General features: G+C 36.2%; 1 long non-coding RNA gene across 1 annotated transcript; it reads right to left on the reverse strand.

Moving 5' to 3' along the window:
- Positions 1 to 467: 467 nt before the first annotated feature.
- Positions 468 to 16,507, reverse strand: LOC117099342. The gene is made up of 2 exons (XR_004443775.1): positions 16,298 to 16,507; positions 468 to 577 (listed from the first exon to the last, which is right to left on the reverse strand). It is a non-coding gene; the product is annotated as an uncharacterized LOC117099342 (long non-coding RNA).
- Between the last annotated feature and the right edge of the window lie 10,399 nt (positions 16,508 to 26,906).

Genomic DNA, 26,906 nt, shown 5'->3' on the forward strand with positions numbered 1-26,906 from the left:
GCAAGCCACCATGGCATGTGTATACCTATGTAACAAGCCAGCATGTTCTGCACGTGTACCCCAGAACTTAAAAGTATAATGACAAAAAAAAAAAGAAAAGAAAAAGTGAGAATGATGATCATAAAAGTCAGATTATGATTACCTCCGGGAGAAAGGAGAGGAGTGTGATTAGAAAGATAAATAAAGTGGACTTTAAAAAAAAGAAAGAAAGAAATCAGGTGGGAGAAATCAAGAATGAAGTCAGACATAACAGTTACAAGCTAGATGACTGGCAAAGTAACGGAGACAGAAGAGGCTTTATGAAAAAGTGAAAAAGTTCAGGTACTTGTATCAGCTCTCGAGATCACTTGAGTCAGTAGAATTTCTGTAAATCTTATAAGAACAGATTCTTTCATTTTCATTTCAGTTCCAAAATGAAACCTTGAAATGTACAAACTTCTCAAAAATGGTTCACAGAAACATAATTATCCAGATATACAGGTTTTATTTGGGGACATTCAGTTTTCTCTTTGCCAGTTTCACTTCATCTTCATAAATGTGTTTTGATGATTGAATGATGGCTTTCTTCATAGCAAACCTAAAGAAGAGACGTATTTTACCAAAAATAATATAGATATGAAATGAACATGTTGCTTGTTTTATCAGTAGAAATGGTTATACAAGTGAATATCCATTTACAATATTCAGCATAGCAAATACTAGAAATAATTTACTCTTTTATTCTATAAAATATTTTTATCTTATAATTATTTGCTTTGATTGGTTATATCATTTATTTTTGGTGTTCAAGGACACATTTAGAAACTGGTAAGAAGAGTGGCTTATTTGGTTATAAATATTATAATAGTATTTTTACTTTCAGCAAGTCTCATTGTTAAATATTATAGAATTCTATAGCATTGTGAAGGGGATTAATTTCAGGCATTGGAAGGACTGTCAAAATATTTCTTCTCTGCTAATTTGTATCCATCTAGAAAACTGTTGAGCAATGAGCCCTGATTCTGTTTCTAGACAGTTATTTCTTGCTTTCCCTCTTGCTTCACAGTAAGAACTCTGGCTCCAGCAACATCATACTTTTAGATATTTGCTTGATCCTATTATATTTCATGAAAAGTTTCAGAATTATTTTGCACAAACAACTATAATAACAAATCAGCTGGACTTCCATTTGTACTTAAGATGTAAAAAGCTTTAAATAATGTTGCTTTTACAGTAGCAATGAGAAAAAGTCAGATTATAACTTTCCTTGAACCCATCAGAAAACTGAAGGCATGAGGCAACCAAGGAACATGAATTCCAAGCAGAGAAAAGTACAAGGAGAGTCAGGGCACACAGATTGTATCTCCTGTGGTAGAACATTGGAAGAAGAGGCACAGGCCACCATTTCAGTGGATATAAATAAATCAGGTAAATTTTAATGCATGACCAAAGGCCAAATATGGGATAGCATGTCATTTTTTAATAGTTTGGGGCCACAGACCTAAGTGAAAATGATACTGTTTTAGCTTTTTCCTACATACCTTCACTGGGTTCTTACAAAAACCAAACAAACAAGCAAACAAACAAACAAAAAAAGAAGACAACAGAAGAAGAGAAAAGAGAGATTGGAAGAAGAAGAGAAGACGGAAAAAAAGCTCTGTCAGTAATGACGAAATTTAGTACATGATCAGTGATTGCGGGGTCACAGGCACATAATAGCGCTCATTTCTCTGGACCTTTCTCTTATAGGAAGCAGAAGACTTAAGCCACAATGCAGAGACAGCATAGCTGCTCCCAAGTATAGGAAAAGACATTTGTGGCTAGAAGAAGGGTAGAAAAAAACTAATGAACCCCTCTATTACTGAAGGGACATAGAAAACCATCTTGGGCCCAAGATATTCTATTGCTACCATGCGTAGGACTCATTCCACTGAAGGAAGGAAAGGAAACTCCTAAGACCAACTACGAATATAAGCAAAGTTTGACTGCCATAGGAAAGGGCAAAAATACCGAGAAAGTTCACATAATTTTGTCTCAGATTCAAAGAGCCTGTTTAAGACTGAGGCTGGACTAGAACAAAGAACGTTCCTGACCCATCATGAGCCTAACAGAGAAGTCTAAGGATGAGAAAAGGCAGAAGCACAGGATGAGAGTTGGAGGATGGGGAGAAAATGTTAAAAGTTGTTGATGAAGAACTAACACTGAGAAAAAAAAACTCTGAGACTAAAGTCCCCACCTTGAGCATAAAACGGCAGGCCACTCCTGGAGGAATTTGAAGACTGGGTCACTGACATTAACCATAGTCAAAGTAAAAACAAAACTTAAACCTCATTCCTTGCCTTGACTATCCCAACTCATACTTTAATGTCCTGAGAGAAGAGGCATGTTCATTTCAAGACGTAAATACTATTGGCCTCAGCATTTACTGTTTCACACATGACATCCAGTATTTAATTTTTAAAATGATAATTTATATTATTTTAATATATGTAACAACATAAGGGGGAAAAAACCCCAACACATTGTCCAGAAACAACACAATCAAAAGGATCTGACTCAGAGATTACCCATAACCTACTTTCCAATAATGATGTTAAAATATCTGTATTTAATATTTTAAAGGATCTAATGAAAAAGATAGGTAACATGCATAAATAGATGGGAAATTTTAACAGAGAAATATAAACCATAAGAATCAAATGAAAGGCCAAGGTGGAAAAAGCTCTGATATTATAAAAGAGGAAAGCTTTGTGGGCTTGGTAGTAGATTTGAAACAGTCCTCTGGCCTATACACTAAGGTCTCAGAGTGTACTTGGCTTTTTTTTTTTTTTTTTTGGTCCATATTGGTTTTCAAAGGGAGACTGTTCCATGAGCCCTGGGTCGAAGCTGCAGAAGTTCCTATTACCTAGTCTGCATTACATTCTAATAATCTAAAAAGTCACTAAATGCATCCCAGATTCCAGGAGAGGGGAATTGTACTACCATTTGCTACCCAAATAAGAGAAGTAGCAAAGAATTTTTAGATATCTTTAATTTTTCATCATGAGTGTATTCGCCATTCCTTCTTCCACATGCAAACAGTCATCTTTTAAAACTGATTAGTGATATATCTATTAATATAAAATATTCAAATGCAAGTAACTTCAGAAGGTAAATTTGTGTAGATTTTACAAGGCTAAACAGAAAAAAAAGAAAGCAGAAGGAAATCATATTTTATTGCCCTCTATCTTTAATTTATACTCTAATGGAACGTCATATACCAGGCTAGGAATCTGTTTTACCTATAACCTACCTAAAGTTTTTAACTTATTTTTCTGACATTATCTCTAAGTCACTTATATCATATCATAATTCCTCAAGTATTTCTAGAATGATAATTAAATATTTTACAACATATGTTTTACTGTTTTATATCCAAGTGTTTTCATATTTAATCGTATATTCTATTGCCATTACGCTAAAAAAAAAAAAAAGGTAAGATATTAAAGGTAAACTTAGGCAACAAGCTCTTTCTTTTTTGTGGTAAAAGCCTGATCTACCTAATTTTATTCCCCACTGGATTTAATGAATTATCTGAATAAGTTGATATAGTAGGGTGGCCTTGTTGCAAGAAACATTAAGAGAAATGCATGTTTTAAACAGTTGAAGCAGTTATATTAGAATCTTCCAAAATAGGCCTATCTATAGTATTTCATGCTTTTATATTTAAACTTTCTTCTTTTATTGCCAATAAAGGCAGAAATGTTGAGAAGATGGAGGGTGAGTCCGTAAGCCATACGTTGACAAGAATTTTATTTTTACTGAGTCTATTTTTTTACTTAAATGGTTTCTCCCAAAAGTTAAGAAAAAGCATTGTGACTCATATTTATGACTGATTGTGAATCTACAGAAATGAAATAGCTTTGCCATTTGTACCAATTTAAAAATGAAACAAAACTTTTGAATAATTTTTCAAGTATGATATATAGAACATTTTTTTGCTACTTTAAAAATGCATTCTAATTTGACCAAAAAATTTTAAAGAACCTAGAGAATTAATTTGATCACTTTAAATGTTTTAATCAGAAATTCTGCATACTATTTCATTGCTATCTAAAGCAGTCAATTAGTTATCTCATCTATTTATTAAATTTCAGAATGCATGTGTTTTAATTTTGGCCTTTTTCATATCAGATACACATAAAATTTTATATATGACTTGAATTATAATTATAAGAAATAGTTAAGACCTACAAGGTTAATTTCATGCCTTTGTTTATAATGTTGCTTTTAGTATTTGAGGAAAGAAATTGTCTTTGTTCTTTTAGTGAGCTTAATAAGTGGACATTTTAGTAAAATTTTGTTCATAATGCATTGATCTGATATACTGAACTTCTGATTAGCAACTTAATGGTAAGCTATGCTTAGAAACTTCAATATCTTTTCTAGTGATAGGATATGATACCAGCCTATAACCCACGTAGTTTTCCTATTTCAAAATATGTTTAGGCACTTTGATCAATAAATTAGCTTCTAAAGTGTGTAGAGGGTGCTTCCAGATCATTGTATGGAAATATACTGTGTCCCTGTCCACATCTGTACTTTTGGGGAGAGCATTATTTGCACTTTTCAACCTTAATTTACTTTATTTCAGAGTTTTACAAGTCTTGAACATATCCTGAAGGGTATTTTTGTTAGGGAAATTCTATTATCTTCAAAAAAATCACAAGAAAGTATGATCAGAAGGTTTAAGGAAAAATTAACAAATGAATAGGTATATCCTGTGACTTCAGTTTAAATTACAAAATGCAGTCTTTGCTAATGTCCCTTTATATTTAGAGTATTTATTTCACATAGAAAATTAGAATTTGTAATTACTAACACATTACATTTAAGAGAAATAAAATGTAATTATTTTTTACCCTACTCCACAAAGATTTGTTAAACAAAAGACCTGTTAATTTAAAAGCTATTACGAGTTATGATTAATCTTAATAGTCACAATACTTATTGGGAATAAATTGCTTGAACCCTTAATTAAAAGTTAAATAGTCATTAAAACTATGTAATTTGGAAAGGAAAGGGTCTTAAGTTCAAATTTTTCTAATTTAATTCTAAATCTAGTTAAAAGTTAAACTATAACATCTTTCAGTGTATTGGTTTTGAACTAACAGTTGGAGAGCTACTGATGTGATATGCTTTTCTCTACCTTGATACTAAAACACAGCACAATGAAAATTGTCTTTATGTCAATGGTAACATCATTGACATCCATGATTTCTGCTTTTTTATTTATTTATTTATTTATTTGTAAACAGCAATTGCCAAAGCATAACCCCATTTGGATTCAATAAATTTCCAGATTCTTGATGGATTTTTTTGGCACACTCTCTTTGTACAGGATAAAAGTGAGGAAAAAACAATTATACATAAGTAAATTAACCCATGATAAATACTAGCAATTAAGACACCATAGCGTACTAAAAATGAACACTGCATCAACTGAAACTTGAAAGCGAACACACTGGAATAAGTAAGTCTCTATATTTTATAATTTTTTAATGTCTTCCATCATCCTAAAGAAGAAAAAGTAAAAATAAATAGTTTCCCATTGATCTATGGAGTCTGATCAAAAATATCAAGAATAGGAGAGAGAAGAATGGGACTCACCTTTCACTGAGCCTATAACAAAATACATTTACTAAGATGAATGAATATGACAAGCTGTGTTCTCTTTCAGAACATTTAAAAGTCTGCAAAAGGTAGATTGCTTCTTTGACTACAGACATTTATGAAAAATTTCTTGTTGAGGTAGGAATTCGGTATTCAAATTGTGCATGAACTGTGAGATTATCAATATTTTCCAGCTTAAAATATATAAAAATGATTTCCCAGAGAAAAAGCAGAACTCTAATTGCAGCTTCCTAAATGTCCATTTTTAAGATAAAAAAATTACTTGATTATTCTTTTATTGTATTATCATGTTATTACATAATCTTTTATTATATTATTATTTAGCTGTGGGGTTTTTCTCTGCCTGACCTCACACTCTAACTTTGATAAATTATATTAATTTGAATTGTCTCCACATCTTACAAGATTAAGACTCAGAAAGTCTGACGAAGTGAGTTACAATGAAAGCATTTTTCTAAGGCTAGGGTGAGTAAATTTATCTATTTTTTTCTTTTTTTTAAATAGACTTCACAACATAGTATTTGGAAACTGCAAGTTCTTTCTGTTTCTTAAAGTAAAGCTCAAACCCTTTTTAATGGAAAAAAATTTATGGTTATTTAGTATTTTGAAACTTCAGTTCACATTTCAGGTGAACAGAGTACAACAATCAGAGGTGATCCTCAAGATTAAGTGAGATAATGTATTGCACAATGCTTAGGTCCGAATCTTGGCTCAGGTCAGTAATCATCTTATTGACTTGGGTGGGTTACTTAACCTCTCTGCCAGCCAACTTTCTTGTCAAAAAAATGAGAATAAAAACACTCTACTTATGAGGCAATACATGAGATAATGCCTGTAGAGCACTCAACACCTGCTGTTCATATTAAATGCTTATTAAATATGAGTTTTTGCTGCTTTCACTATATAAAGTATCTTGTTCTGGCTTTGGTAGAACATATACAAAACAAAACAAAATAACCTAAACTCAAAATTCTAAGAACTACAAGGTTCGGCCTCATTTCTTCCGAGGTATCCTTTATCTCCTTGCCATCATCAGCTTCACCATCATTTCCATCATCATCCTACTCATCAGGAATGAGTAGGCCTCCATTTTAAAAGTGGAAAAACATACAGAAGAAATTAGGGAGTGAATACTTCTATGTCTTCTTCAACTTTATGTTATCTTTGCTGAACATTATAGAAAATTAAATCACTGATAGTATTGAAAACATTCCCCAAACCCTTAAGTTACTTACCATGATCTGATTTAAATGATTGATAGTCATACAGAAAGGCCTCATTTAAAATCTCTGATTTAGCACAGGCATTATTGAAAGGCTAATATTCCCATATACCCGATATGGGGAGTAATAGCACCCCACACTCTCCCCCAGCTCTTACGATCTACATCGCAGGGGGATGAGACACCACCCGAGAGGTGGGGAGTAAGAGCCACCCCTTCTCCCCACCTGGCTGTTACGATCTATGGTGGACTCACAGCCTGTTTACGATATTGTGAGTAATAACATCTCTCCCTCTGGAAATTATGAGCTATTTCACAGACACGTGTACACCCTCGGTGTACAGAATGTGTACACCCGTGTGCGTTGGCAGTAATATCATCCTCTTCCTCCCTAAATATTAAGAACAGTATCACAGGAGTGTTTCTACTCCCTGTGATATTGGGTATCATGTCCTCCTCTCCCACGCTGAAATTAGAAACAGTATCACTGGGGGCGTATACACCTTCTGTGATATTTAAAATAATATCATCCTCTTCCCTCCAGGATCATGGCAACAATATCCCTGGGGGGGTGTACACTTTCTGCGATATATGTAGTAATATCCTCCCCTCCACCTTGCAATATTATTAAGGACCATCTCACATGGGGATGTACAACCCTTGCGATACTGGGAATATTATTATCCTCTTTCCCCCCTGTATATTTGGAAAAATATCAGAGTGAGTGTACACCTCCTGAGAAAAGGAGATTAATATCCTCTTCTCCCTTTCTGGATATTAGAAACAATATCACACGGGGGTTTACACTTTCTTCGATATCTGGAGTCATGCCATCCTCTCCTGTTTTGAATGGCAAGAACTATATCTCAGGGAGGATGTACACCCCCTGCCATATTGGGAGTAATATTACGCTCTCACCTCCTTGATACTAGGAACAAAATCCCAGCGTGGGTGAACACCTCCGACTATAAGTTATACTGTCCTCTCTCTTCCTGGATTTTAGGAACAATATCACAGGGTGGGTGTATACAGCCTGCGATATTGAATGTAATATCATCTCTCCCCCACCGGATATTAGGAACAATATCACAGAAGGGCTGTACACTCTCTGTGATATTGGGAGTAATATCACTTTTGCCTTCCCCGAATATTAGGAGCAATATCCCCGGGTGGATGTACACCCACTGTTAAATTGGGAGTAATGTCATACTCTACCCCCTGGATATTAGGAGCAATATCACAAAGTGGGTGTACACCCATGGCAAGACTGGGGGTAATATCATGCTCTCCCTCCCTGGATATTAGGAACAATATCACAGGTGTGTGTACACCCCCTGCACTACAAAGAATAATATTATCTTCTCTTCCTTTAGCTATTGAGAGCAGCATCATATGGTGGGGGGTGTACACTCCCTGCACTGTTGGGAGTAATATCGTTCTCTCTTATTCCGGATTGTAGGAAAAATATCGCAGGCGGTGTGTACAGCCCCTGTGATATTGAGAGTAATATCATCCTCTCCCAACGTGGGTATTAGGAACCATATCACAGGGGGCGTGTACACTTCTTCAATATTGGTAGCAATATCATCCTCTCCTCCCTAGATATAAGAAACTATATGACTTGTGGAGTGGACACCCCCCACGATAAGGGGAGTAATATCCCTCCCTGGCTATTGGGATCCATGGTGAACACATAGCGTGTTTACGATTTTGTGAATACTATCATCTCCCCCTCTAGAGATTGCGAACAACATCAAAGACTGGTGTACACCCTCTGCAACATAGGGAGGAATGTCATCCTCTCCCCTCCCCTGGATATTGGGAACAATATCAAAGGAGTGTTTATGACCCCTGCGATATTGGGAGTAATATCATCCTCTTCCACGTGGAAATTAGAAACAGTATCACTGGGGGCGTGTACACCCCCTGCGATCTTGAAAGTAATATCATCCTCTTCCCTCCTGGATCATGGGAACTCTATCACTGGGGGGTGTATACTTTCTGCAATACTGGGAGTAGTATCATCTTCTCTGGCTTGGAGTATTAAGGACAATATCAATGGGGTGGGGGGGTGCACACTTTCTGCAATATTGGGAATAATATTATCCTCTCTCCCCCTTCATATTCGGAAAGCTATCACAGAATGGGTGTTCACTTCCTGCGATATGGGGAGTAATATCATCTTCTCCCCTTCTGGATATCAGGAACAGTATCACACAGGGGTGTACACTTTCTGCGATATTTCAAGTAATATCAACCTCTCGGCCTTTGAATATTAAGATCAATATCACAGGGTGGATGTACACCCCCTGGCATATTGGGAGTAATATCAGCCTCTCCCCTCCATGGATATTAGGAACAATATCCCAGGGTTGGGTGTGCACCTCCTGCTCTATGGGGACTAATATCATCCTCTCCCTTCCAAGATATTAATAACAATATCACAGGGTGGGTGAACACAGCCTGTGATACTGGAATTGTTATCATCCTCTCCCCCTCCGGATACTAGGAACAATATCACAGAAGAGGTGTACACTCCCTGCGATATTGGGCATAATATCATAGGCTTCTTCCGTGAATATTAGGAGCAATATCACCGGGTGGCTGTCCATTCATTGCTATGTTGGGAGTCATGTCATACTCTAGCCCCTGGATATTAGGATCAATGTCCCAGGGTGAGTGTACACCTACTGTGATATTAAAACTAATATCATGCTCTCCATCCCTGGATATTAGGAACAATATCACAGGTAGGTGTAGACCCCTTGCGGTATTAGGAGTAATAATATTATTAATTACCAAACATCAGTTTTATTAATAATTATCAATGCTAATATTAATTAATAGTATAATGTTATTAATTTTTAATAAATATTATAAATATATGCTTATGCATGGTTGAATTATTACTATTCATGTCGTTTGTCAATAATATTAGTTATTAATCTTAATATTAATTATTATTTTATTACCAATGTCACTTATTGATTTAATTAAGAGACATGAATAACAGATATGATTATTCTATTATTAATAGTGATATTACTGCTAATTATTAATAGCAATTGTCAATATTTTAATCTGTATTAACTTTTACTCTCTTTATGGTAATTAATATCGATGATTAGTATTAATTGTGCTTATATTTATTAATACTAATAATTAATATAACTGTTCCTGATATCAGGGGGAGAGGATATTACTCACAATATCACAGGGGTGCAGACCTCCCCCGTGATATTGTCCCTAACATCCAAAGGTGGAGAGGATGCTATTTCTTCCAATGTCGCAGGGGGTGTGCACCACCCCTGTAATATTGTTCCTAATATCCAAGGGGCGAGAGGATGATATTAGTCTCAATATAGCAGGGGGTATACACCCCTTCTGCGACATTGTTCCTAATAGCCAGCGGGTGAGAGGAAGATATTACCCCCAATACCACAGGGGCGTGTATGTACACCCCCTTGTGACATTGTTCCTTATATCTTGGGAGGGAAAGGATGATACCAGTGGCAATATCGCAGGGTGTGTACACACCTACTGTGATATTGTTCCGAATATCCAGAGGGGGAGGAAATGATGTTACTCCCAATATCTCAGGCAGTATGCATCCTCCTGTGATATTGTTTCTTACATTCACGGGGAGAGGATGATATTACCCCCAATATCGCAGGGGTTGTACACACCTCCTGCGATGTTGTTCCTAATATCTCGAAGGGGAGAGCATAATATTACTCTCAATATTGCAGGGCGGGGGATTCCCTGGTAATATTGTTCTTAATATCCATGATGGGAGAGGATGATATTACTCCCAATATCATGAGAAGTGTACAGCCACCTGTGATATAGTTCCCAATACCTAGGTGGGGAGAGGATGATATTACTGCCCATATCGCACGAGTTCTAAGACCCCTTCGACATTTTACTCACAATGCCGAGGGGAGAGGATGATACTACTCCCAATATCGAAGAAGGTGTACACCCCCCTGTGACATTATTCCCAATATCCACGTTGAGAGACGATGACATTACGCCCAATATCGCAGGGGATGTACACCCACCCTGGGTTATTGTTCCTTATGTCGAGGGGGGAGAGGATGATGTTACTCCCAATATCGCAGGGGCTGTACAGCCCTCCTGTGATATTGTTCTGAGTATCCTAGGGAAGGGAGGATGATACCACACCCAATATCGCAGCGGGTGTACACCCACCCAGTGATACTGTTCTTAAGGTACTCCACTTCCCCCCACCAGGGACATTGTTTCTCATATCCAGGGGAAGAGAGGATAACATTATGCCCAATATCGCAGGGGGTGTACACACTCTCTGTGATGTTGTTCCTAGTATCCAAAGGTAGAGATGATGCCATTACTGGCCATATCGCAGGGGGTGTACACCCTGCTGTAATATTCTTTTTGATATTCGAAGGTGGGAGAGGATAACATTGATCCCAATATCGCAGAAGGTGTAAAGACCCCTGTGATACAGTTCCTAAGGTAGAGAGAAAAGAGAATAATATTACTCTCAATATCGCAGGGGGTGTAACCCCCCCGCCCCCAGTATATTGTTGCTAGCAGGCAGCGGGGTAGAGGCTGATATTACTCCTAATATCACAGAAGGTGCGCACACACCTTTGATATAGTTCCTAATATCCAGCGGGAAAGAGGCTGATATTACTCTGGATCTCACAGTGGATGTACACCCCCGACCCCCCGTGGTATTGTTCCTAATATCCAGGTGCGAAGAGGATGATGATACTGCTGACGATATCGAAGGGCATGTACAACTCTTCTGTGATGTGGTTCCTGATATCCAGGGGGTGAGTGGATGATATTACTCCCTATAACGGAGGACGTGTACACCACCCTGTGATTTTGTCCTTAATAATCACATGGGGACAGGTGATATTACTCCCAATATAGCAAGGGGTGTACACCCCGCGTGTGATATGAATCGTAAAATCAAGAAGAAGAGTGAATGACATTGCTTCCAAAATACACGGGGTGTACACCCGCTCTGTGATCTTGTTCCTATCATCTAAAGGAAGAGATGATGATATTACTACCAATACGGCAGAAGGTATACACCCCCCTGTGATATTGTTCCTCACAACTAGTGGGGGAGAGCATGATAGCACTTTAGATATGACAGTGGCTCTATACCGCATCTGTGATATAGCTCCTAATTTCCAGCAGCTAACGGAGGATGTGCCTCCCAACAGGGTAGTGGGTGGACACCCACCCTGTGATATTTCCCCAAATATTCAGGGAAACCAAGGATGACATTATCCCAAATCTCGCAAAAAGTGGACACCCATGGTGTGATATGGTTCCTAATCTGCGGAGGTGCAGAGGATGCTATTAGTTTTCATATCGCAGGCTGTGTACACACACCCTGTGAACTTGTTATTGATATCAGAAAAAAAGAGGATGGTAATAACGGACACAGAACGCAGGAGAGTGAGACACCCCGGGCGATATGGGGAGTAATAGCCACCCCTTCTCCCCTCCTGGCTCTTACGATCCACATCACAGGGGAGTGAGGTACCCCCCGCGATATAGGGAGTAATAGAATCCCATAGGGACATGACCCTACCCCAGCAAAAACTCTAAAAGGTGTCAAGGCGCAGATGATATTTACCATTATTTTTCATCAATAATCCATTTTAAATTAATGTACCCACCTTTTTTTTGACACATAATGCTATTGCGCACTAAATATAGTAGAATTTAAACATAACTTTTATATGTCCTGGAAAATGAAGAAATGTGTTTGATTGACTTTCTTGTGATATTTGCTTTCTTATGGTGATCTAAAACCAAACCGACTGCATGTCTCTACTATGCCTGCAATTGTAATATTTGGCTTTCATGAAATAAATGTAAAATAGTGTGCACATTCTATCATGGGGATGTCTATTCTCCTTGAGAAGGGAGATTTTGAACACCTAGTCTCTTTTTAAGAAATGGTATAAGATAGGGGTTGAAATTTTTAGGTTTGCATGCTAGCAATATTCAAGATAAACAACTACACAGGTGTCCATTTGTGAATGCCTTTTCCACTTAACCATCTGTAGTCAATTAGAAATGTTAAATGATTCAATAACTGCGACTTCTTAGACCCAGAACTAAAAACAATATTCAGTGTTGTTACTGAAAACGTCAGTAAGCAAGTAGAAGGCCCTGCATATACACAAATGTTTCCATCTCATGGCTTCGAATAGTTGTTTTTCCAGGTGACTAGAATAATCGTTTGGCATTCTATTCCCCAATTTATTCTTGACATCTGAAAGTTCTCACTTAATTAACAATTTATAGAATTCTTATCTGCGACAACCTATATGAAGAGGTTGCAGGCTGACAAATGTTTCAGGGAGAAAACGTAGTCAAGTAAATAAAATACTGGCAAATCCAAACTTAAAAAAAAAAAAAAACTTTAAGTTTTCAAATGTTAGTTGTAACTGATTTTATTATAATTTGGAATAAAGATATCTAGTGAAGCAATTTACAAATGATCATTATATTACAATGTTATCCACAGGGGCCGTTTTCACCCATAATATGATGGAAATAGTTACACTTATTCCCACGTGACTTTTAGTCCTTAGTCTCCGTTCACCTTGGCTTGAAGGGCTTTCTCACTACCTGAGAGAGACAGGTAGTGAGGAAAAGAAAATCAAAATACACAACCAAACAAACAACGTGGGATGGTGCATAGGGAGGGTTTCTGGGGACTTCCTGAAGTGGAGTGGGTTAGAAGGAAGATGTGGAAGAAGAGAATGGAGAGTGAGAAAAACAGAGATTCGGTAAAGGTCTTGATGGCAGAGAAGACATTTAGGAGCGTATGGCTCTCAGGTAGTCCATAAACTTTGAAATTGAATGGGACATCATTTAAAACTTCCTCGAAATTAATCTTTTATTACGATAAACCAATGAGCAGATTGTATAATATTCAAAGTTCTCTGATATGAACATTGAAAGACAGGATTTTGTAGGAACAGTTTCTGCCTCAGTGTAATTTACAACAAGTATTATGAAAAGCAAATATGTCATAAATTAACAATGAGTTGTATAGAGAGTTTTATTTCACAGATGGATTTGTAATTGGCTACTACTAGTTTATTTGACAAGTGTTGATGATATAGACACTCTGTGAACATTACGGTGGGATTATGTTGTGCTTAGTTACCTACATACATTTTTGGGCCAATTCTTAGATGTTTCTTCCAGAAAACTATTTCTCCTTTTGCTATCTTTTAAACTCAGCATGCAACATGTGAACTTTATAATATAGCTTCTGTATAGTCTTTCAGCCTAATTTCCTAGGATATCTACTATATACTGTCATTTTCAGCTATCTTGACCTCTCCCACCGGTTCCCAAATTCAGCACATTCACACACCACTCGAGGTCTTAAACACTCCTCTTTCCTGGGATGCCTTTTTCTTTTCATTTTCACTCCTGTCATTAGCTTGTCAAATATTCCGTCCACCAAGGTAACTTTTGGCCAAGTCTGCTCAAGTGTCATCTTTTTCTTTCTATAATTTAGCTTATTTTTTCATGGCTAGGTAGTGCTGCTTTATAAAATTTTCATGGAAAGTATTAAGCATCTTCATTTTAACACTTAAACACTAAATTATTTAGTTTATTACCCCAAGACCAATAGCCTACCTTTTAGCTGGACAAAATAAGGAGTCAATAATTATTTGTCAAATGAATAAATAAATCAACAAAATCCTCAGTAAGTGATATCAATGGATTCTCTCCATTTTGTAGCTGTGTTCAAACTCTCTCCCCAAATTTTCACAATTATTACTGAAATGTCAAGTTCCACACTTTATTGTATTTGAAAAATTAAATGTAGGCAAAATATTTTTCTTTTTATTTCTGTAAGCTTCTTAAATATTCAATCAGACAGCTTTATAGAATGTATGTGCATGTTGGGAGTAGGTTCTATTACATGCATTGAATGCTTCATTTGTTATATGTCATTTGGTCTAAGACAGAAAATCATCCTTGTCCATCCCAATGAAAATGATGATTATGTCACTAAGTATTTTGGGCCAAGAAAACTATTTCAAAGAATTTAAAGAACTTGAACACAGGATTTTCTGTGGGAAAAATAAGTAAAATATTGAGTAATGCTACATTAAAATTGAAAATAATATATCCTTCAGGTATGTTACCAGAGAAATTGACCTTCTACCTGCCTTCTATGTGGGTACTTTCTCATGAGGCTCTGTTCATTGTTTCCATGAAGAACTTGGAGAGACTCAAAAGGAATAAATTAATAGTATTATATACATATATATAAATATATACATATTATATATATCTTCTTAATTTACGTATAAGTAATAAGAACACAACTTCTGGAAATAACAGAATCTATAAACGTAGTCAACAAAACTAACGTTACAGAAAAGACAGGTTTCTACCAAACTGAACTGATTTTCTAAAATGATTGAATAAACTGATGGAATTTAAAGATAGATGAAATATTTGCACAGGTAAAAACAATTCTAAATACCCTGTGATTGATTCCTTTGTAATTCTTGCATTTAAAATTGCTTTATTTTTCTTTCGCTTTCTTTTTTTATTTTTTCAGAGAAAGAATTCCTTCCTCCTTCAAAGACTAAATACTCCTTGATATGGTTTGACTCTGTTTCCCCACCCAAATCTCACTTCAAATTTAGTTCCGATAATCCCCACATGTCAAGGGTGGGACCAGGCAGAGGTAATTTGGTCATGGGTGCAGTTTCCCCCATTCTGTTTTCATGATAATGAGTGAGTTCTCAAGAGATCTATCTCATGGTTTTATAAGGGGCTCTTTCCTTTTTGCTTGGCACTTCTCTTTCCTGCTGCCTTGTGAAGAAGGTGCCTTGCTTGCCCTTCACCTTCTGACATGATTGTAAGCTTGCTTATGTCTCCCTAACCATGCTGAACTGTGAGCCAATTAAACCTCTTTCCTTTATAAACTATCCAGTCTTGGGCAGTTTTTATAACAGCATGAAAATGTGCTAATACACTCCTTTTCTTATATTTTAATATTCTTCATATAATCCCATCCATTATCTCAAAACTTTAATTACTTAACCACTTTCTGTTTTTTCCAAGTTATCTAAAGTCTTAGATCATCTTCTTGGAAACAACAACAATAACAAGTAACTAAATAGAGAACCACAACTTTATCATTTTGAGATAGTCTTTTACCATGCATTGGAAATGTATGATTTTTTTTAACCTCAATTTTCTCACCATTCACTGGATTTTTATTCCCTGCCTGTTCTGATCACAATCTCTTGCAGGTTCAAAACCTTAAAGAAAATAAAAATTACCTTTCCAATGTGGAAACATCCTAATTAAGAGCAAATATGTTAATAGAAAAAAAGAGGTATGTAATATTTAACAGCAAATACTCACAAATACACACTATCCATTTACTTTTCTTCACATTTTTGTCATTATCCTCCATTGTTGACCACCTCAACACTTTTGCAATGGAAAGCTGATCTTTTGCTCTATAGTCAGAATATCTTATTCTTCATTTTGACCTCTGAAGTCTTTCAATATGTTGTTGCCTGGCTCCATATGCACCTCTTATCTCTTACACATGGGTATACATCTTTGGTTATTCACTGTAATAAGCCCAATTATAATGTAAGTTACTTCCAAACCTAACACTTTATTCCTGATTTTTTATTTTTTATTTCAGTCAATGTCCAACTGCTACCCAACACAAACAACTGTACTACACTAATTTAATCAAATTCCCCAAACTAGTATCAACCATTTATGCCCCCACTTACCCACAGCAATCAATCTCTACTATAAATGTCGACAGTATTCCTAATGATTTCCCAACTTTCTGGGTAAAAATTGAAACAATCACTTGGAAATAAAACCTACTTTGTTGTTTCTATTCTTTCTTCCCTTTGTTCCTCCATATTTCTCTACCCCTTCTGTCATCACAGATCCTCATCACTTATGCCTAAACTACTACATTGTATTTCTGCAAATAGTCCTAACCACTCTTTAGTCATAAACTTTGCCATGAACTTTTAAGAATGGATTTATAAATTGTGAGATATTACTAGCAGTCATCCAGTTTGGTTCTTCCTTTACACCTGGACATAGGGAAGAGTTTACTTGCCAGCACACATGAACAAAACAAAATGCTTAGTTTATGTAAATAAAAATGTGAGGATAAGTTGTGTGTTACATCTAGTTTTAAGTAAAGAAAGACAGACTTTGATACTTCAGTCTCTTCCACTTTCAAAATGGTCACAGACTAGCTCTTGTATTATAGATGATGCAAATATAAGACTACACAGCCTCTGTTAGTTTGTATGACTTTGCAGCAGAGGCTCCCACTTACCCGTATAGGATGGTAGCCTAGTGAAAAAAGCTATTTTGTCTACAATCACTGAAGTTTGGGGTTCATATTTTATTACAGCATAACTTAATCAGTCATGTCTAATACATTCTCTCTACACACAGAAAGTACATACAAACTTAAGTACAAAATTTGACAGCAAATGTCTGAGTTCATGCATGCAATCTTGCTTAAGAATTCATATTCTAACAAATTTCTTCAGTTACAAGTTTCCTTGTCTGTCATTAAAATCTGACTAATAGGATTTGGAGTGATTGACTTAGAAAAGAGAGCCGAGTATTTTATATAACACCCAACACCTTCAATAATCTAATTTACAACTCTGACTTTGCTTCCATGAATTAATAATTAGGTTCAGTTGCCACAACCTATCATGCACATTCTTATTGGAATGCTTTTTGGGTAATGCTTCACGTCCTTCTTCTCTACTCAATGTGGAATTCTAGTCTCTCATTGTATCTAAGCCACTAATTATTACACCCCCCTCTGAATGATTATACTATGTATTATTTACTTTTCCACCTGTTGAAACATTATAATATAATTAATAATTTGGGTTAAAGTTAAATTTTTAAACACTTCTCAGATGTCTGCAACATGCAATAAGTAGCTTATTGTTTTCCCCAGTTTAGTTGGAATTTAACTGTTATTCTAGCAAGTATTAGTTGGAGGTAATACTCTAGTGCTATTCATGCTGTTGTCATCATTGATTATACAATAAATATTATGCATATTTTAATTTGCTCTATCACACTATGTGAGAATGCAAGAGTAAATGAATCCCATCAATGGTGGCAAAAAAAAAAAAAAAAGGATGACTATCTCTTCAATATGTTGTAAAGAAATCATTTTGACAAAGAAGCCTATTGGTTTATGTGACATCTATGATCTTTTCAATATTAAAATTATCTTCTGCTTGACAATAATATGCATCTGAGAAGACTGTAACTTCATTTTTATATGTCAGTACATTGTTCATCATGAATACTCAATGTATATTTGTTACTGCTTTCTTATTATCTAAATAAAATATATTAATAACGAATCTTTCCCTAGAACCGTGCGGATTCTTTTTCAGGGAAGACTAAATACATTAAAAATTCAAAGCAATTCACTATGATTAAGATGACGGATAAGAGGCAGGATTAGCTTGCAGTTCCCACTTGGATGGACAGAGCAGCATGTGAAGACTCATATCATGAATGTTTGCTCCAAGAACAAATGCAGGAACATACCAGGAAAGCTGAGAATCCACAATCACTTTGAAGGAATTGGATTACCCCTGCAGGCTCCCTGGGATGCCAAAAAACTGTGAGTTTTCTTGCTTTTTCAACAGGGAGGCTCATGGCCTCGGGCAAGTTCTCAGCCCTGGTCACCAGCTGCCTGGGAATAGACTTGAAGCTGTTGTGGCTGCATGGTGGGAGTGAGACCAGCTTTTAGGACTGTGGGCTGCATAGGAGTAGGGTGAGGCCTGTGACTACTGGCTTTCCCCCACTTCCCTGGTGACCTGTATGACTCAGCAGAGGCAGCCATAATCCCCCTGGAATATAACTCTATTGGACTGGGAACCATACCCCATCCCCACAGCAGCTGCAGTAAGCCCCGCTCAAGGAGAGGCTGAGCTGAGAAACACCTATCCCTGTCCCAACCTGGTGGTCTTTCTCTATCCTCCCTGGTAGTCAAAGACAAAGATCATAATCTCTTGGTAGGCCTATGGCCCTGCCTACTTTCTGAGAAACCTGAATACTTAACCTACAATGATTGTCTGTAGGGCAAGTTTGCATCCTCCCTATAGGACCATAGCTGATGTGCTCTTGAAAGTGGCACCTCCTGGCTGGAGTTCAACCAATACAAAACCAGTGCACTAAATAAAAACACAACCAAGGACCCTCACAGAGTCCACTTCACAACCCTAGTACCTCCACTGAAGTAGGTACTGGTAGCCCTGGTTGGAAGACCTGAAGATGGATCATAGCCCAGGATAGGATCACACATCACAGAACCCTTTGCAGATACTCCCCAGTACCAACCCAGAGCTCAGTAACTCTGTTGGGTGTCTAGACTCAGAAGAGCAAAAACAATCACTGCAGTTCAGCTCTCAAGAAGCCACATTCCTAGGGGAATGGGGTAATACCCCATCAAGGGAGCACCCCATGGGACAAAAGATTCTCAAGAGCAGCCCTTGAATCCCTGATCTTTCCTCTGACACAGTCTACCCAAATTAGAAGGAATCAGAAAAACAATTCTGGTAATATGACTAAGTGAGGTTCTTTAACATCCCCAAAAGATCATACCAGCTTACCATCAATGGATCTAAACCAAGATGAAATCCCTGAAGTGCCAGAAAAGTTCGGAGTGCTAATTATTAAGCTAATCCAGGAGGCACCAGAAAAAGGTGAAGTCCAACTTAAAGGCATAAAAACATGATACAGGATCAGAAAGGAAAATTATTCAGTGAAATAGATAGCATAAATAAAAAATAATCACAACTTCTGGAAATCAAGTAGATACTTACAGTAATGCAAAATGCAGTGGAAAGTCTCAGCAATGCAACTGAACAAACAGAAGAAAGAACTTCAGAACTCAAAGACTAGGCTTTTGAATTAACTAAATTTATCAAAGACAAAGTAAAAAGAATTTTTTTTTAAATTAACGAAGACTCCAAGAAGTTTGCAACTATGTTAAACATTCAAACCCAAGGATAATTGGTGTTCCTGAGGAAGAAGAGAAATCTAAAAGTTTGGAAAACGTATTTGAGGTAGTAATCAAGGAAGACTTCCCAGACCTTGCTAGAGATCTAGACATCCAAATACAAGAAGCTCAAAGAACATCTGGGAAATTCATGACAAAAAGATTATTGCCTAGACACATAGTCATCGGGTTATATAAAGTCAAGACAAAGGAAATAATCTTAAGAGCTGTGACGCAAAAGCATCAGGTAACCTATAAAGACAAACATATCTGTAACAGTAGATTTCTCAGCTTTAGAAACCCTGCAAGCTAGAAGGGATTGGAGTCCTGTTTTTAGCCTCCTTAAACAGAACAGTTATCAGTCAAGAATTTTGCATCCAGTGAAACTAAGCTTCATAAATGAAGGAAAGATACAGTCTTTTCCAGACAAACAAATGCTAAGAGAATTTGCCACTACGAGTCCAGTACTACAAGAACTACTAAAAGAAGCTGTAAATCTTGAAACAAATCCTCAGATTACAACAAAATAGAATCTTCTTAAAGTACAAATATCACAGGACCTATGTAACAATAACATAATAATTTTCAAAAGGCATTCAGGCAACAAACAGTACGATGAATAGAATAGTATCTCACATCTCAATACTAACATTGAATATAAATGGCCTAAGTGCTCCACTCAAAAGACACAGAATGACAGAATGGATAAGAATTCACCAAGTAAGTTTCTGCCGTCTTCAGGAGATTCACCTAACACACAAGGTAAACTTACGGTAAAGGAGTGGAAAAACATATTCCATGCAAATGGCCACCAAAGTGAGCAAGAGTAGCTATTTTTAAATCAGACAAAACAAACTTCAGAGCAACAGCAGTTAAAAAAGACAAACAGGGAACATTATATAGTGAAAAAGGACTAGTCCAACCGGGCGCGGTGGCTCAAGCCTGTAATCCCAGCACTTTGGGAGGCCGAGACGGGCGGATCACGAGGTCAGGAGATCGAGACCATCCTGGCTAACACGGTGAAACCCCGTCTCTACTAAAAAAAATACAAAAACTAGCCGGGCGAGGTGGCGGGTGTCTGTAGTCCCAGCTACTCGGGAGGCTGAGGCAGGAGAATGGCGTAAACCCAGGAGGCGGAGCTTGCAGTGAGCTGAGATTCGGCCACTGCACTCCAGCTTGGGCGACAGAGCGAGACTCTGTCTCAAAAAAAAAAAAAAAGAAAGAAAGAAATAACAGACTTAAACTATACCCTACAACAAATAGACTTAACAGATATTTACAGAACATTCTATCCAACAACTGCAGAATACACATTCTATTCTTCAGCATATAGAACATTCCCCAAGACAGACCACATTCAAAAACTAAAAGTAGATCTACCACTTGATCTAGCAATCCCATTACTAGGTATCTGCTCAGAGTAAAAGAAGTCATTATACAAAAAAGATACTTGCACACGCATGTTTATAACAGCACAATTTGCCATTGCAGATATATGGAACCAGCCCAAATGCCCATCAATCAATGAATGGATAAAGAAAATGCGGTACAAAATAATGGCATTTGCAGCAACCTGAATGGAATTGGAAACCATAATTCTAAGTGAACTTAGGAATGGAAAGTAAAACATCATACGTTCTCACTCATATGTGGGAGCTAAGTGATGAAGATGCACAGGTATAAGAATGATACACTGGACTCTGGGGCCTGGGGGGAAAATGTGGGGGGTGGAGAGGGATATAAGACTACACACTGGGTACAGTGTATACTGCTCAGGTAATGGGGGCACCAGAATCTCAGAAATCACCACTAAAGAATTTCTTATTCTTATAAGTAAACACCACCTGTTCTCCAAAAACCTATTGAAATAAATGAAATAAAAAATTAAAAAAAATTAATTCACTATGTACATTGAACTTCAAATTGAATTTCATATGCAATTTTGAAGTGTGTACTTCGTGCTTGGTGTTCAGTTATTGCTACCATATTATAGTCTATTTTTTATATGAACATTGGTGACTGATGTATATACACGACCAATCAGAATGTTTGATTAAGCAATAAATTATTCCTTAACACAGTATTATAAGAGAGATTTTATTGCAAATATTTATATTTGAGAATCAACATGAATTTATTACTCTATAGGAAAGAAAATAGACTTAAACTTGTATTTGGAAGTATTTTTTTAAAAAACTTTCTGCTGTGTTCCCAATATACATTGTATAAGTTATTCTCCTTTCATACTCTTTACACTTGACACTACTGTACTTTCCTCTATGATCCTGAAAATAGTATAAGAGCCTAAGTGGTATTTCCAACCACAAACTGAAAAACAACATTAACCTTTAAATCATTGGCCCAATAGTGGCAAGAGTGCTATTGAATTATTCTAAGAAGATTTAGTATAATTGTATTCATTTCCAGAAATCTTTCAAAGGAAGTTTGAATTTTTTTTTTTTTTCTTAAGATGGAGTTTTGCTCCTGTTGCCCAGGCTGGAGTGCAATGGGCAACCTCCACCTCCCGGGTTCAAGCGATTCTCCTGCCCCAGCCTCCTGAATAGCTGGGATTACAGGCGCCTGCCACCATGTCCAGCTAATTTTTGTATTTTTAGTAGAGGCTGGGTTTCACTGTGTTGGCCAGGTTGATTTCGAACTCCTGACCTCAGGTGATCCACTCGCGTCGGCCTCCCAAAGTGCTGGGATTACAGGTGTGAGCCACCGCGTCCGGCCAGTTTGACTATTTTTTTTTTTTTTTTTTTTTGATGCTCCAATTATTGGGCCGGGTGCGGTGGCTCACGCCTGTAATCCCAGCGTTTTAGGAGGCCGAGGCAGGCAGATTACCAGGTCAGGAGATCGAGACTATCCTGGCTAACATGGTGAAACCCAGTCTGTACTAAAAATACAAAAAATTTAGCCAGGCATGGTGACGGGCGCCTGTAGTCCCAGCTACTCGGTAGGCTGAGGTAGGAGAATGGCTTGAATCCGGGAGGCGGAGCTTGCAGTAAGCAGAAAACTCCTATTATTATTCAATTTCCCTCTACTCCAGATATAAATGTATATCATAGAGCTGTGCTAGCAAGAAGAGAGAAACGATGATCCTCAATGAAAATGTTACACTATATGGTTAATGATGTAATTTTAATTCTCCGTTCTCTGTCAACTACCTCATAAACCTCACCTTGGTCCCTTGCATCAATTGAAATCTGCTAAATTTTGTTATCTTAATTTGGTCACTATTATAAGTGGGTAGACTAGTGTTCTGTGCATAAAATGTTTCATGTGTTGATAATTGACTTCCTTTCCTATATTTCCTCTTTTCTGTTCTTTTCTGTAAAGACGGAAATGTAGAACGTTTTCAGACCTGTATTGCTTGTCATTACCTTAGTGTCCTCTACCATATAGCTATTTAGAAGGCAATTTGGGTTTAAGCAAGATTTAAAGACCTTTATTAATCTTTCTATCCAGGTTTACCAGAACTCTGAATGGGTTATCAGAAACCGATTTAGTTTATAATATAGTGATAATTTGAGTTTCATTCTACTATTGTCCGTTGTGTACCTGGCTCACTCATTTATCTGATAGCTTCTGTGTCTAGGAAACTGGGTCAAAAGGGGAACATTGTACAATTTTCCGAAACCTGAGATTATCATTCTATATAACAAACTGTGATTATTGCCTTTCACAAATCTACAAAAGAGAGGTTTGGTTATGAATGGTATCATTCAAGAAAAGTTTGGAAACTTTTTAATATAACTAGTCATAATATAATCACTTCCAAAATTAAAATATATTCATTAATATAACTGAGAAAAGAGAAAACTTGCAGATTCACAGTAAAAACAGTAACTATTTTTATTAACCAAATTATTTTTCTCTATTTTTGATTTACAGAAGCTTTTAAAATAATTTGCTACAAGTCTTCTTCATTAAAGTTTACCTCATTTCTTAATTAAGTTAGTCTCATTTCTTACATTGTCTTTTCCTCTTGAATTTACGTGATGTATTACTAACATAATCAATGGCAAAATATTTATATATTCTCTACTCAATTCTACTTATCCATCCTTATTCCAATATTACACTGCCATTATTACTGTTGCTTTTGATCTTTACATCAAAGCTGTATGTTCTCTATATTTGTTCTTAATTTCCAAAATTGTTTTAGCTTTGGTAAGTCTTTTCATTTTCATACTGTATTAGTCTGTTCTCATGCTGCTACTGAAGACATACCTGAGACTAGGTAATTATAAAAGACAGAGGTTTAATTGACTCACAGTTCCACATGGCTGAGGAGACCTCACAAATATGGCAGAAGATGAATGAGGAGCAAAGTCATGTCTTACATGGTGGCAGGCAAAGAGAGTGTGTGCAGGGGAACTCCCATTTATAAAACCATCAGATCTCATGAAACCTATTCACTGTCATGAGAGCACCATGGGAAAGACCTGCCCCCAGGATTCAGTTACCTCCCACTAAGTCCCTCCCATAACACATGGGAATTCTGGGAGCTTCAATTCAAGATGAGATTTGGGTTCAAGAGGACACAGCCATACCATATCATATGCAAATTTCAGAGTCAGATTAAAGCCTGCTAGAAATTTGATTTTGATTGCATTTAATCTATAGATCAATTTAGGTACAACTGGAGTCTTAAAAATACTGAGTCTTTCTACCCATGAACATGGTATATTTCTTCATGCATTTAGTTTTCTTTAATGTCTTTTAATAATGTGTGTGTATATAAAAGTTATGTGCTTGTTATGTTAAATTTATTCCTAATTATAAGTGTTTCATATTTTAACAATACTGTAAATAATTTTAAAATATTTTTATTTATCTTTACTAGGATAAACTGATTTATATATTGACTTTGTATCTGGCAACCTTACTAAATTAGATAAGACTCTCTTGAGTCTACAAATAATTCCCCCTGAAATTTAGGAATTCAGAATAAAAACAAACAGAGTTTCAGGTATTGTTGAAGTGCAATATTTAAAGTATATATTTCATCAGTTTTTACATGTGTATGTACTTGAATATTATTGCCATAAGCAAAATGATAAATATTTCCATCACCTTTAGCAATTTCCTTATACCCTTCGTAATATGCTTCTTCCTCCACTCTCATCCATGGAAAACATTGACCTACTTTTAATATTTTTGTGACTTAGAATTATATTAATTGAAGAAGTATGTACTTTTTGTTTTCAATTTTAACTGACTTTTCCTGCTGCCTACTGATTTTGAGATCCATCCATGTTATTATATGCATCAATAGATAATTTATTTTTATTGCTGAGTAGTATTTGATTATGTAGGTATATCATAATTTTTTTTCATTCACCTGTTGATGGAACCTTGTGTTGTTTCCAGTATTTGGCTATTACAAATAAAACTGCTATGAGTATTCATGTAGAAGTCTTGGTTTGAAAAATAGCTTTTGTTTCTCTTTGGTTAACTACATGTGAGTGGAATACTGGTTTATATAGTAGGTCATGTTAATTTAAAAACACTGCCAAACTCTTTCAAATAACTTGTGACACTTATATTCCCAATAGTAGTGAATAAGAATTCCAGTTTATTTATATTTTTGCAAAAGCTACTAACAGTTAAGCTTCTATTTTTAGCTAATCAAATGGGTGTGTAGTGGTTTTATTTGTGGTTTAAATTTAATTTCTTTGATGAGTAATTACGTTTAGAATATTTTTATAGACCTATTGGACATTTAGTATATACAATATTCATGTTGTTATTTTTGTGAAGAGTCTGTTAACATATTTTGCCCATTTAAAAAATTGGTTTGCTTGTCTTTTGTTTTATACCTGTATTAGATATTTCAGATGAAGTTCTTTGAATTATAAATGTTGCCCTTGTTTTCTTTTATTTGCCTATTTCAGTAGCCCAGAACTCCATTACAGTGATAGGACAGAATTGATTAAAGTAGACACCATGGCTTGTTTCTAATCTTAGAGGCAGATAATCAGTATTTCACCATTAAACATTATATTGGTTATAGGAATTTTAGATGTTTTTGTTGAAGAGGTTTTTTTCTATTTGTGATTTGTTGAGTGTTTTTAAGGCGTTTTAACAATTATGCCTCACAGTTAACTTATATTTCCTTGGGTTAGTCCACCGATTTAAAAAGAAACAAACATTGCCTGTTTTAATCTCTATTTTTTTTCTTCTGCCTTTGGAGAAATTTCTTCAAATTTGTCTTCTAAATGTTCAATTGCTTTTCATCATTTTAATTCCCAAGAACACTTTTGTCTACATAATAATTACTTTAAAAATATACTATCCTATCCTTGTTTTATTAATGAAGAATTCATTATCTTTAAGATATGATCATTCCTCTTAAGCAGAGTCCTTTGTCATTCTGGATGAAGCCTAGGGTTTCTGAGCAGCATTTAGCCTGATGGCCCAAATGAGAGTATTTAGTGACAGGAGGGTACCCCAGACAAATGATTTTTAACCTTTGGTCATATATGTCTGCACATCTTTTAAAAATTAATGTATTTGATCCCACCTTGACCTAGCATCCCCATCTCCTACTCTGAAAATGAAATTTAATTGCTTTGAAGTGGTAGCCCAGACTCCGATGCAGACAATTATGATGCAGTCAGGGTTCATGACTTGAGAAATAATAGACCTTGCTACATGGTGAAAAATTGTTGTGTAGCATCTCCTAAAGCATCTCTGTGAAGTTAAAGAAGCTTTTGGGCACCACTGCAAAGGGCACACAAGTTTTGGTCTTTTAAAAGTTTCATGAGGATAAATTTTTAGGATAATAATGAGTACAAGACACTGCAAGAAAGCTGTTAATCAAACAATACATTTTCACAGGAATTCCATTGGCTTGCAATTTATTTTGCACTTGAAAATACTGTTTGTTTATCTGGCATAGGGTTAAGTAATCCATCTTTACCAAATGGTGTGGGAGTC

Source organism: Trachypithecus francoisi, unplaced genomic scaffold, assembly GCF_009764315.1.
Source record: "Trachypithecus francoisi isolate TF-2019V2 unplaced genomic scaffold, Tfra_2.0 Lachesis_group16, whole genome shotgun sequence".
In the NCBI taxonomy this organism is placed as follows: Eukaryota; Metazoa; Chordata; class Mammalia; order Primates; family Cercopithecidae; genus Trachypithecus; species Trachypithecus francoisi.